This window comes from Capra hircus, chromosome 28 (assembly GCF_001704415.2).
Source record: "Capra hircus breed San Clemente chromosome 28, ASM170441v1, whole genome shotgun sequence".
Lineage (NCBI taxonomy): Eukaryota > Metazoa > Chordata > Mammalia > Artiodactyla > Bovidae > Capra > Capra hircus.
In genome coordinates, this window is record NC_030835.1 from 34,165,404 (window position 1) to 34,179,315 (window position 13,912).

Genomic DNA, 13,912 nt, shown 5'->3' on the forward strand with positions numbered 1-13,912 from the left:
AGTATTCTTGGGCTTCCCTGATGGCTCAGATGGTAAAGAATCTGTCTGCAATGCGCGAGACCTGGGTTTGATCCCTGGGTTGGGAAGATCCCCTTGAGGAGGGCATGGCAACCCACTCCATTATTTTTGCCTGAGGAATCCCCATGGACAGCATAAGCTGGTGGGCTACAGTCCTTGGGATCACAAAGAGTCAGACACAGCTGAGTGACTAAGCACACAGGAGACAACCTAAATGCCCATTCCCAGATGAATAGATAAAGAACATAGGGTAAACAATGGAATGGTGCTGCTGATGCTGCTGTCACTTCAGTTGTGTCTGACTCTGTGCAACCCCATAGACTGCAGCCCATCAGGCTCCACCGTCCCTGGGATTCTCCAGGTAAGAACACTGGAGTGGGTTGCCATTTCCTTCTCCAATGCATGAAAGTGAAAAGTGAAAGTGAAGTTGCTCAGTCGTGTCTGACCCTCAGCGACCCCATGGACTGCAGCCTACCAGGCTCCTCCATCCATGAGATTTTCCAGGCAAGAGTACTGGAGTGGGGTGCCATTGCCTTCTCCGAATGTAATGTTACTTAGCCATAAAAAGTAATAAAACACTGCCATTTACAGTGACATGGATGAGTCTAGAGATTATCATACTAAGTGAAGTAAGGCAGAAAGAGAAAGACAAACATCATATAATATCACTTATATCTGGGAATCTTAAAAAAAATGATATAAATGAACTTATTTACAAAACAGACTCACATTGTGACATGTGAGTTACCATGGTTACCAAAAGGGAGACTGAAGAATGGGATAAATTGGGAATTTGAAATTAACAGATACACACTACTATATATAAAACAGATATACAACAAGGACCCACTGCATAAAACAGGGAACTATACTCAGTATCTTGCAATAATCTGTAATGGAAAAGAATCTGAAAAAGTTCTGATTCACATATACATATATCAGTTTGAACCACTTTGAATATACACCTGAACCATTACAAATCAACTATACTTCAATTTTGGAAAACTGAAAATATAAACTGGCCAAGGCATATTTATTTGTTTTTTGCTTGTTTTTAATGTTTTGTCTAGCTTCCTGAAACTATTAAACATTTTTCTAAAGTTATTGACATAGGTAGCAGGTAAATTTTCACTTTTAGGTGGGTTTATAGATATTGGTCATTTTATAGAATTGATGTGGATCTTCATGGTGTCTTCAGAAGGAGCTGGAAAATGTTGCATCAGACATGTCTGGCAAAAATTAAAACACAGTGCTTCCTTAAAGGTAGATTGCATATCAACTAATTCTTATTAAATTAATCACCTATTAATTGTTTGAATAAATTATTATTATTAATTCTTATTATAATAATTCTTATAAAGATTATGAGTATACCTGATATTGGTACATTTTCTATATATTAGACAAGTACCACTGAATTGTTAATTCATTAATTCCATTATATCATTGTTATCAATAATTGTTACTTGCGATTTAAATATATTACATTAAGATTGTTTTATTATGTTATCTTATTTTTTCAGTGTGCATTGTGCATCCTTAACTTGGTTATTCCTCACTGCGTTTCTAATTTCTTTTTATCTCTTTTTATTAGTTTGTTGGGTTCCTTAGCTTTTGCAAACTTTTCCATCTGGGCATAATTGTCTATCATAATTAAACATGTTGTTTATTCTTTTTGTAGCAAGTTTTGTAGATCTAGGCCTATAGTGTATTTTGTTGATTCTCAGAGCAAAATTTTAAACTTCAATGTTTTTAAAAATAGCTATTGAATTACTTACAGAAAAAAGAGTTGTTTATTTCTAATGGGAATGTGTTTCTGATTTACACTTTTCAGAGTGTTACAAAGCATGATAGATACTTAAGATACTGTTTTAACTGATGTTCATATTTTTATCTCCCTATTGTCTGACTAACTGTCTGAACCGTGCATGTGAATATGAAGAGCTTTCCTGCTCTGGAGTTTGGTACATTGGCACAAAACCTTGTTGTTCACTCAGTAAGTCATGTGCAGCTCCTTGTAAAACTGTGGATTTCAGCATGCAAGCCTTGCCTGTCCTTCACTATCTCCTGGAGTTTTTTCAAATTCATGTCTATTAGTTGGTGATGACATCCAACCGTCTCTGCCTCTGTTGCCCCTTCTCCTCCTGCCCACAGTCTTTCCCAGCATCAGAGTCTTTTCCAATGAGTCAGTTTTTCACATCAGGTGGCCAAAGTATTGGAGCTTCAGCATCAGTCCTTCTAATGAATATTCAGGGTTGATTTCCTTTAGGATTGACTCATTTGATCTCCTTACTGTCCAAGGGACTCTCAGGAGTCTAATCCAGCACCACAATTTGAAAGCATCAATTCTTCACCACTCAACCTTCTTTATGGTCCAGCTCTCACATCCATACATGACTACTGGAAAAACCATAGCTTTAACTATATGGAAGTTTGTCAACAAAGTGACATCTCTGCTTTAATACACTGTCTAGGTTTGCCATAACTTTTCTTCCAAGGAGCAAGTGTCTTTTATTTTACATCATGGCTGCAGTCATCATCTATAGTGATTTTGGAGCCTGAGAAAATAAAATCTGTCACTTTCCACTTTTTCCCCATCTATTTGCCATGAAGTGATGGTACCAGATGCCATGATCTTCATTTTTGAATGTTGAATTTTAAGCCAGCCTTTTCACTCTCCTCTTTCACCTCAGCAAGAGGTTTTTTAGTTCCTCTTTGCTTTCTGCCATTAGAGCGGTATTATCTGCATATCTGAAGTTGATATTTCTCCCAGCAATCTTGATTATTTTGGGGGGCACTTATCTTTTCCTATGAGATCTCTAAAATCGCAACTAGCTGACAAACAAACATTCCTCTACTATATATGATTTTGTATTGCAGAAATATGTTTCTCAGACCTTTGGTCAACATGTTTGTGAAATACATCTTTGTGCTCAGCAGTAGTTTTTTCATTTTCATTGCTCTATAGCATCCTATTATCCACTTAAATTATTCACCTTTTCTATTGTAGGTAGACGGTTGAGCTTTTTCTAGATCTTGCCAATTACAAAAAAATGTTGCTATGTATATATCCTTGTACATGTATGCAGGATCAAGTATATGTGCATATCCATTGGATACATGCCTAAGATAAAACTGTTGAGTATTTTAGTATGCACATAATCAAATTAAATTGAAAGGTAAAATATTTTCCCCAAATGTATTAATTCTCACTTCTATTTATGTGAAACATTTCAAATTGTTCCACCTCCAACCCAATATGTGACATTGTAGGTAATTTTAATATCTGCTTATTTTGTAAGTGTGTAATAGAATCTATTTGAATCATTTGCATTTCTCTGATTACTCATGAGATTGAAAAAACATATCATTTTTTTATAGAGCAGCATTTAAGGTCTTTGTCCTTTTTTTTAATGAGTAGTCTGTTCTTTTCTTATTGATTTCTCATCAAACTCAACTGGCCAGTTTCCTATGTGTTTGTGTGTGTTTGTGTGTCCTGTGAACTAAAACTGGTTTTTACGTTTTTAAATGGTTACATTTTGTATGGCTGTATGAGAGCCTGTATAATACTCAAACATGGAATTTGGTCTCAAAACATGAAATATTTGCTACTTTGCTCTGTAAAATAGTTTGCCATTCTTGAATCTGGAAAATGGCCTTACCCCAAAGTTAAATTTTATTTTTTCCACATAGTTACCCAATTGATCCAGCAATATTTATTGAAAGGACCATAATTTCTCTACTGCTTTCACTGTCATGCTATCAAAAATACAATCCAGGGTCTATATATGCACAGCTGTGTTTTTGAATTCTCAATTAAGTTCCATAGTTTGATTTTTCTACATCTGTATTAATTAATCCCAGTATAATAAATTATCTGGTAAAATAGGTCCTCAGCATTTAGAATTTTCTTCAGCTTTTTTATTTTTTTTTTTTAATTTTTTATTTTTTTTAATTTTAAAATCTTTAATTCTTACATGCGTAAGAATTAAAGATTTTAAAATTAAAAAAAGTGAATTTGATCCTTCAAATTTTAATAGCAAGAATTATGACTAGTTAATAGACTTTTAAAAATTCTGCTAAAATTTTGATTGGGATCATATTGAATCCATAAATCAGTTTGAGGAAATTGATATTTCTACAATACTGGCACATTGAATTTAGACACATGATATGTTGCTTATTTATTTAGAATTACTTTTATTTTCTTATCATATTTTATTTTATTTATGTTTCTTACCACATAGTTCATATGGTAACTATGTAAATGCCTTTGTAGATGATACATATTTTTAAATGCTTATTTTCTAATTACTTTCTAATGGAGAATAGAAGTGTGTATACATATTTATTTAATATTCATATATTTACTTTATTAACATATATTTATTTTATACATATTTGGCCATGCAGCATGTGGGATCTCTGTTCTCCAGTCAGGTGTCAAACCCACATCTCCGACATTGGAAGCACAGAGTTTTAAACACTGGACTGCAAGAGAAGTCCATAGAAGTATATTTTTGGATATAGATCTTAGTTTCATCATTTGCTAAATCCATTTGTCACATTGAATACTTTATGTGTAGATTATTATTGTGACATTTCTACATATGTAAGTTCATTATCTGTGAAATGAAAATATTAAATCTTCTTTTGAATTCTTGATTTTTTTTTTTTTTTGGCTTTTTACTGCACTGATGAGAACCTGAAGTGAAATACTGAATACAAACAGTAGTGTCTTTTCTTATCTGAGGACCAAACTCAGATGTGAAAGCTTTATATTCTTTAGTATCAAGCATTGTTATTGTTGTTCAGTCGCTAAGTTGTATCCAACTCTCTGTGACCGCATGAATTGATTCAGTCTTCTCTGTCTTCTATCTCCTGCAGTTTGCTCAAATTGCTCAAATTCATGTCCATTGAATTGATGATACTATCTAACCATTTCATCCTCCGGTTCCCCCTTCTCCTTTTGCCTTCAGTCTTTCCCAGCATCAGGTTATTTTCCAAAGACTCTGCCCTTTGTATCAGATGTCCAAAAGGTTGGAGCCTCAGCTTCAGCAACAGTTCTTACAATAAATATTCAGGGTAGATTTCCTTCAGGATTGATGGTTTGATCTCCTTGCAGTCCAAGGGACTCTCAAGAGTCTTTTCCAATGCCGCAACTTAAAATATCAATTCTTTGGCACTAAGCCTGCTTTATGGTCCACCTCTCACATCTGTACATGACTACTATAAAAACCATAGCTTTGACTAACATTGACCTTTGCTGGTAAAGTGATGTCTGCTTTTTAACAAGCTGTCTAGGTTTCTCATAGTTTTCCTATCAAGGAGCAAGAATCTTGTAATTCCATGGCTGCAGTCACAGTCTGCAGTGATTTTGGAGCCCAGGAAAAGAAAATCTGTCACTGTTTCCACTTTTCCCCTTTCTGTTTGCCAAGAGCTGATGGGACTATGTGCATCTTATCATCTTAGCCCCATCAAGAGGCTCTTTAGTTCCTTTTCATTTTCTGCCATTAGAGTGGTATCATCTGCATATCTGAGGTTGTTATTTCTCTCAGCAGTCTTGATTCCAGCTTGTAACCCTTCCAGCCTGGCATTTAACATGATGTACCCTGCACAGAAATTAAATAAATAGGGTGACAATATACAACCTTGTCATACTCTTTCCCCAGTTTGGAACCAGTCAGTTTTTCCATGTCTAGTTCTAACTGTTGCTTCTTGAACTGCATACAGGTTTCTCAGGAGACAGATAAGGTGGTCTGGTATTTCCATCTCTTTGAGAATTTTCCATAGTTTGTTGTGATACACACAATCAAAGGCTTTAGTGTAGTCAATGAAGCAATAGTAGATATTTTTCTGGAACTACCTTACTTTCTGTGTGATCCAACAAATATTGGCAATTTGACCTCTGGTCCTTCTGCCTTTTCTAAACTCAGCTTGTACATCTGGAATTTCTAGGTTCATGAGAAATTGAAGCCTAGTTGAAGAGTTTTGAGTATAACCTTGCTGGAATGTGAAATGAGCACAATTGTACAGCAGTTAGAACATTCTTTGACATTGCCCTTGTTTTGGATTGGAATGAAAACTGACCTTTTCCAGTCCCATGGCCACTGCTGAGTTTTCCAAATCTACTGACATAGTGAGGTCAGCACTTTAACAGCAACATCTTTTAGGATTGTAAATAATTCAGCTGGAATTCCATCACCTCCGCTAGCTTTGTTGTTAGCAATGCTTCCTAAGGCCCACTTACCTTCACACTCCAGGATGTTGAGCTCTGGAGTGTGAAGATGAACCAGTTACTTTATTTTTTGTAGATGACTTCTGTTAAACTTAGGATATTCCCTTCATTAATTCTTACAAGGTTTAAGGATCAGTAAAAATTGAGTTTAAGTTTTTTTTTTTTTTTCAAATTCATCGAACACTCTAGACTTCACTCATCACCAAGTTTTTGTAGCTTTTAGAAATTAGAAGGAGAGATGGTACAGAAGCACAGCAATAATATAACAGCATTATTGAATCTCATCAGCAGCTTCTGATTTCCCTAAATTATATCACACACTTAAGGGATCACACTGTTAACAGCACTGAGTTGGCACTGAGTTGATATTGACTATTGCAGTGCAGGAAGTATCTTAGATCTGCAGTTATAGAGATCTGCAGTTATGTAGCCCACCAGGCTTCTCTGTCCATGAAGCTCTCCAAGCAAGAATGCTGGAGTAGGTAGTCATTCCCTTCTCCAAGGGACTTTCCTGACCCAGGGATTGAACCTGGATCTCCTGCACTGCAGACAGATTCTTTACTTTATGAGCCACCAGGGAAGCCCCAAATAAATATATGCATAGCCCCATAAGGGTTTGTTGCTTTTTTCTGTTTTCTCTGCTACAGCACCTAATCAAAAACAGATGAATCAATAAACAATCTCAGTCAGTACATAACAGATGCATCAGGAGAATCATTCAATTTTTATCCAAAACAGTTATTAATTTTAAAAGGAAGTATAGTTGATTTACAATCATGTGTTAGTTTTGGATGTAGAGCAAACTGATTCAGATATATATATACCAGTTCAGTTCAGTTTCTCAGTCGTGTCCGACTCATTGCGACTCCATGAATCGCAGCACACCAGGCCTCCCTGTCCATCACCAACTCCCGGATTTCACTCAGACTCACGTCCATTGAGTCAGTGACGCCATCCAGCCATCTCATCCTCTGTTGTCTCCTTCTCCTCCTGCCCCCAATCCCTCCCAGCATCAGTCTTTTCCAATGATTCAACTCTTCACATGAGGTGGCCAAAGTATTGGAGTTTCAGCTTTAGCATCATTCCTTCCAAAGAAATCCCAGGGCTGATCTCCTTCAGAATGGACTGATTGGATCTCCTTGCAGTCCAAGGGACTCTCAAGAGTCTTCTCCAACACCACAGTTCAAAAGCATCAATTCTTCGGCACTCAGCCTTCTTCACACTCCAATTCTCACATCCATACATGACCACAGGAAAAACCACAGCCTTGACTAGACGGACCTAGTTGGCAAAGTAATGTCCCTGCTTTTGAATATGCTATCTAGGTTGGTCATAACTTTTCTTCCAAGGAGTAAGCGTCTTTTAATTTCATGGCTGCAGTCATCTTCTGCAGTGACTCTGGAGCCCAAAAAAATAAAGTCTGACACTGTTTCCACTGTTTCCCCATCTATTTCCCATGAAGTTATGGGACCAGATGCCATGATCTTAGTTTTCTGAATGTTGAGCTTTAAGCCAACTTTTTCACCCTCCACTTTCACTTTCATCAAGAGGCTTTTTAGTTCCTCTTCACTTTCTGCCATAAGGTAGTGTCATCTGCATATCTGAGGTGATTGATATTTCTCCCGCAATCTTGATTCCAGCTTGTGCTTCCTTCAGCCCAGCGTTTCTCATGATGTACTCTGCATAGAAGTTAAATAAGCAGGATGACAATATACAGCCTTGATGTACTCCTTTCCCTATTTGAAACCAGTCTGTTGTTCCATGTCCAGTTCTAACTGTTGCTTCCTGACCTACATACAGATTTCTCAAGGGGCAGCTCAGGTGGTCTTGTATTCCCATCTCTCTCAGAATTTTCCACAGTTTATTGTGACCCACACAGTCAAAGGTTTTGGCATAGTCAATAAAGCAGAAATTTCTGGAACTCTCTTGCTTTTTGGATGATCCAGCAGATGTTGGCAATTTGATCTCTGGTTCCTCTGCCTTTTTTAAAACCAGCTTGGACACAGTTCACGTATTGCTGAAGCCTGGCTTGGAGAATTTTAAGCATTACTTTACTAGCATGTGAGATGAGTGCAATTGTACAGTAGTTTGAACATTCTTTGGCATTGCCTTTCTTTGTGATTGGAATGAAAACTGACCTTTTCCAGTGCTGTAGCCACTGCTGAGTTTTGAATATATATATATATATATTGAATATATATATTCAATTTATTTTTCATTATATGTTTTTACAAGATATTGAATATAGCTCCCCATGATACACAGCAAATCTTTGTTGCCTATATATTTTCTATATAGTAGTTCAGTTCAGTTCAGTCACTCATCATGTCCGACTCTTTGTAACACCATGAACTACTGCACTTCAAGCTTCCCTGTCCATCATGAATTCCTGAAACTTGCTCAAACCCATGTCCATAGAGTCAGTTATGCCTTCCAACCATCTCATTCTCTTGTCCTCTTCTCCTGCCTTCAGTCTTTCCCAGCATCAAGGTCTTTTACAAGGAGTCAATTCTTTGCATCAGGTGGCCAAATTATTGGAGTTTCAGCTTCAGCATCAGTCCTTCTAATGAATATTCAGGACTGATTTTCTTTAGGATTGACTGATTTGATCTCCTTGCAGTCCAAGGGACTCTCAAGTGTCTTCTCCAATACCACCATTCAAAGGAATCAATTCTTCAGCACTCAACTTTCTTTATAGTCCAACGCTCACATCCATTCATGACTACCACAAAAAAAAACATAGCTTTGACTGGACAGACATGTTTTGGCAAACTAATGTCTCTGCTTTTTAATATGCTATCTAGGTTGATCATAGCTTTTCTTCCAAGGAGTAAGTGTCTTTTAATTTCATGGTTGCAGTCACCATCTTGGGTGATTTTGGAGCCCCCCAAAATAAAGTCTCTTACTGTTTTCATTGTTTCCCCATCTATTTGCCTTGAACTGATGGGACCAGATGATATGAACTTTGTTTTTTGCATTTTGAGTTTTAAGCCAACTTGTATATAGTAGTGTGTAACTGTTAATGCTGGGTTGCATGAAGCATAAACTGGAATCAAGATTTCCAGGAGAAATATCAATAACCTCAGATATGCAGATGACACCACAGTTATGGCAGAAAATAAAAAGGAACTAAAGAGACTCTAGATGAAAGTAAAAGGAGAGTGAAAAAGCTGGCTAAAACTCAACATGCAGAAAACTAAGATCATGGCATCTGGTCCCATCACTTCATGGAAAATGGATGGGGAAACAAGGGAAACAGTGACAGACTTTATTTTCCTGGGCTACAAAATCACTGCAGATGGTGACTGCATCCGTGAAACTAAAAGACTTTTGCTCCTTGAAAGAAAAGCTATGACCAACCCAGACACCATATTAAAAAGAAGAGACATTACTTTGCCAACAAAGGTCTATCCAGTCAAAGCTATGGTTTTTCCAGTTGTCGTGTATATATGTGAGAGTTGAATCATAAAGAAATTGGAGTGCTAAAGAATTGGTGCCTTTGAGCTATGATGTTAGAGAAGACTCTCAAGAGTCCCTTGGACTGCCAAAGCAGTCCATCCTAAAGGAAATCAGTCCTGAATATTCATTGGAAGGACTGATGCTGAAGCTGAAACTCCAATACTTTGGTCACCTGATGTGAAGAACTGACTCCCTGGAAAGTACCTTGATGCTGGGAAAGATTGAAGGCAGGAGGAAAAAGGGGATGACAGAGGATAAGATGGTTGGATAGCATCACCAACTCAAAGAACATGAGTTTCAGCAAGCTCTGTGAGTTGGTGATAGACAGGGAAGCCTGGTGTGCTGCAATCCATGGGGTACCAAGGAGTTGGACACAACTAGATGACTGAATTAACTAACTAAATTTATCTCTCACCCCTCCCTTTGCCCTTTGTTAACCATAAGTTTATTTTCTATGTCTGAGTCTGTTTCTGCTTTGTATTTAGATTCATTTGTAATATTTTTTAGATTCCACATGTAAGTAATAACACATAATACTCGTATTTCTCTGCCTGACTTACTTGACTTAGTGTCTAGGGTCAAGGGTCATCCATTTGGCTGTAAATGTCAATCTTTCATTGTTTTTTATGACTGAGTAATAATCCATTTTATATATAAATATATATTTATATATAAAATAGATTACATCTTCTTAAACCAATCATCTGTTAAGTACTTGGGTTGTTTCCATGTCTTGGTTATTGTAAATATTGCTGCTATGAACAATAGGGTGCATGTATCTTTACAAAGATGTTATTTCTTTTCTCAGTGTATGTTTAGGATTTAGACATACACTTGCTTACATGATTTTTAAATGCAATCCATATTGAGTCTATTAGGTATTTTTTTCTTAGAATGTTTTTTATTTAACCTAATTTTTTGAGATATACTTGGCAAAAATTGCTTCCCATTTTTAACTGTTTTAATTCAGCTATATATGTAATATTGCAACATGTTTTTATTCCCGTGTGTTTAGTTCATGTCCTACATGCCCTGCCTTCTTTTCTTATGTTGGATTCAATGCTTTTAACCTCAATTTGTGGACTTTTGTATTTGAAAGAGCACACCTGTCTACTCACTTCATCAGTATCAAACACAGAAAAGCCTTAGTAAATTATGTTTGATGATTATGTCACTAAGGAGAATAACTTTCTCTACTTTATGTGACTTAGGCTATTGATTGAGTGTGTACATTTGAATATAAATTTATTTGTCCAGTCAGCATTGTTTAAGAAATATCAATCACTAAGACAGAGGTGAATTTATGAGGTTCTTTGACATATTTGATAGGTGTAGTTAAACTATTCAAAAACATCATTTTTAATTTTATTATTTTTGAGTAGTTCAGCATTTTTGAATATTAATTAGACATACAAAATCAAATAAAATATTGGTTGCAAGCTTTTTTCTAAAAGAAAAATCACTGATCACAGCACTATTTTACTTTTGGTTCAAATGAAAGTATGCTGAACATTCTTAATTTTCCTAAAAATTTAAAGTCTTGATGTTTATTTAGAAAATTCCAGTATTTTGATCATTTCTTGGAATTGTAGTGTTACTCTACTCTGAACAGATTATAACATGTCCTAGATATTATATCCACTTCTAAATTGTTTTAAGATATGCATTGTTTATTTGTAGTGCTACCATAACAAATATTGGGCAGGATTATGTGTTTACTCTGAGGACAGGCAGCATTTTTGGAGGATAAATGAGTGAGTGTAATAGGAAAGAGATTGTGTTTTTCTTTATTCTTTTCACTGTGTTTGAAAGTCAACATAGAGCCACTCTATTTTAGTTCCATTTCATCTTCAACAGAAAGGTTTTCTAATCGTATTTTCTAGCAGTGATATAGGCTGTCTTGGATGTGTGATGTGTAAACACACATTTAATGAAGTATTTGACAGTTGTATGCCAGAATATTACTCAGTAAAATCACTAACCCCAAACAGTCTTCTATTCAGACTGTATTTCTTCAGTTGGTAGTACTGTACCCAAAAGCCAACTTGCATAATAAAAGGAAGAGAGTTATTGAGGTTCCTGGCTTTACATCCTCATTACAATCAGTTCAGTTACACTCTAATTGCTTTACATACAAGGATTCCACATAACATTTAACATGAACAAAAAGAATTTTGATGCTTTTTTAAAATTCAGTTTGGATTGTTACTGGTTGGTAACCAGTTGAAAGAATCCTTCTTGGTTTTTCTTGCAGATGTTTTAAGTGGACTGCGTTGATAAGATTCATTACAATTAGAATCATGAATACATGCTTAGCAAGGAGTTTTTTGGAAACTGACTCAATGAGGGATGACATTGAGATGCCAGAGTAAGAAAAACCATTCATTCAGTAAACAGTTTGTTGATACCTCCCAGGCATCAGAACTGTGCTAGGTGCTAAAGGCATTAACCGATAAAGCAGACAAAGCTCCTGCCTTCTTGGATGCTATATTCTGGTAAGTGTGGGACAGACATATAATAAACAAATAGACATAAAGAAATTGAACCCAATTTCTTGCATTCTCTCATACCTAAAAAAGCACTAAAATCATTCACAGAGACATCTGTTCCTCATAATTACCAGCAACCTTCTCCTAATATACAAGATGATTGCATATACCCTCTTTGCCAAAATCATATACACACTGACCCCTCCCTTACCTCTTGGAACAGTCCTTCAGCAATATCTGAAAGGCTGTCTCCTGGGCTATAGTCCTCAGTAAGTCTCCAAATAAAACTGAAATTTACAGTTCTGTCATTGTGCTATTTTTTCTTTTTAATTTTTTTAATTGAAGGATAATTGCTTTACAGAATTTGTTGTTTTCTGTCAAACCTCAACATGAATCAGCCATAGGTATTCATACATACCCTCCTGTTTGAACTGCCTCCCATCTCCCTCCCCATCCCACCCTTCTAGGTTGATACAGAGCCCCTGTTTGGGTTTCCTGAGCCATACAGAAAATTCCCATTGGCTATCTATTTTACATATGGTACATAAGTTTTCATGTTACTGATTCCACATAACTCACCCTCTCATCCCCACTCCCCATGTTCATAAGTCTATTCTCTATGCCTGTTTCTCTACTCAGTTCAGTTCAGTCGCTCAGTCGTACTGATTCTTTGTGACCCCATGAATCTCAGCACACCAGGCCTCCCTGTCCATCATCACCTCCCAGAGTTCACTCAAACTCACGCCCATCTAGTTGGTGATGTATTCCAGCCATCTCATCCTCTGTCATCCCCTTCTCCTCCTGCCCCCAATCCCTCCCAGAATCAGAGTCTATTCCAATGAGTCAACTCTTCACATGAGGTGGCCAAAGTATTGGAGTTTCAGCTTTAGCATCACTCCTTCCAATGAACACCCAGGACTGATCTCCTTCAGAATGGACTGGTTGGATCTCCTTGCAGTCCAAGGGACTCTCAAGAGTCTTCTCCAACACCGCAGTTCAAAAGTATCAATTCTTCTGCACTCAGCTTTCTTCAGAATCCAACTCTCACATCCATACATGACCACTGGAAAAACCATAGCCTTGACTAGATGGACCTTTGTTGGCAAAGTAATGTCTCTACTTTTGAATATGCTATCTAGGTTGGTCATAACTTTCCTTCCAAGAAGTAAGCTGCAATCATCATCTGCAATGACTTTGGAGCCCAAAAAAGTAAACTCTGGCACTGTTTCCACTGTTTCTCCATCTACTTGCCATGAAGTGATGGGAATGGATGCCATGATCTTTGTTTTCTGAATGTCGAGCTTTAAGCCAACTTTTTCACTCTCCTCTTTCACTTTCATCAAGAGGCTTTTTAGTTCCTCTCCACTTTCTGCCATAAAGGTGGTGTCATCTGCATATCTGAGGTTATTGATATTTCTCCCAGCAGTCTTGATTCCAGCTTGTGCTTCTTCCAGCCCAGTGTTTCTCATGATGTACTCTGCATATAAGCTAAATAATCAGGGTGACAATATACAGCCTTGATGCACTCCTTTTCCTATTTGGAACCAGTCTGTTGTTCCATGTCCAGTTCTAACTATTGCTTCCTGACTTGCATATAGATTTCTGAAGAAGCAGGTTAGATGGTCTGGTATTCCTATCTCTTTCAGAATTTTCCAGTTTATTGTGATCCACACAGTCAAAGGCTGTGGTTGCCCTGTAAATAAATTCT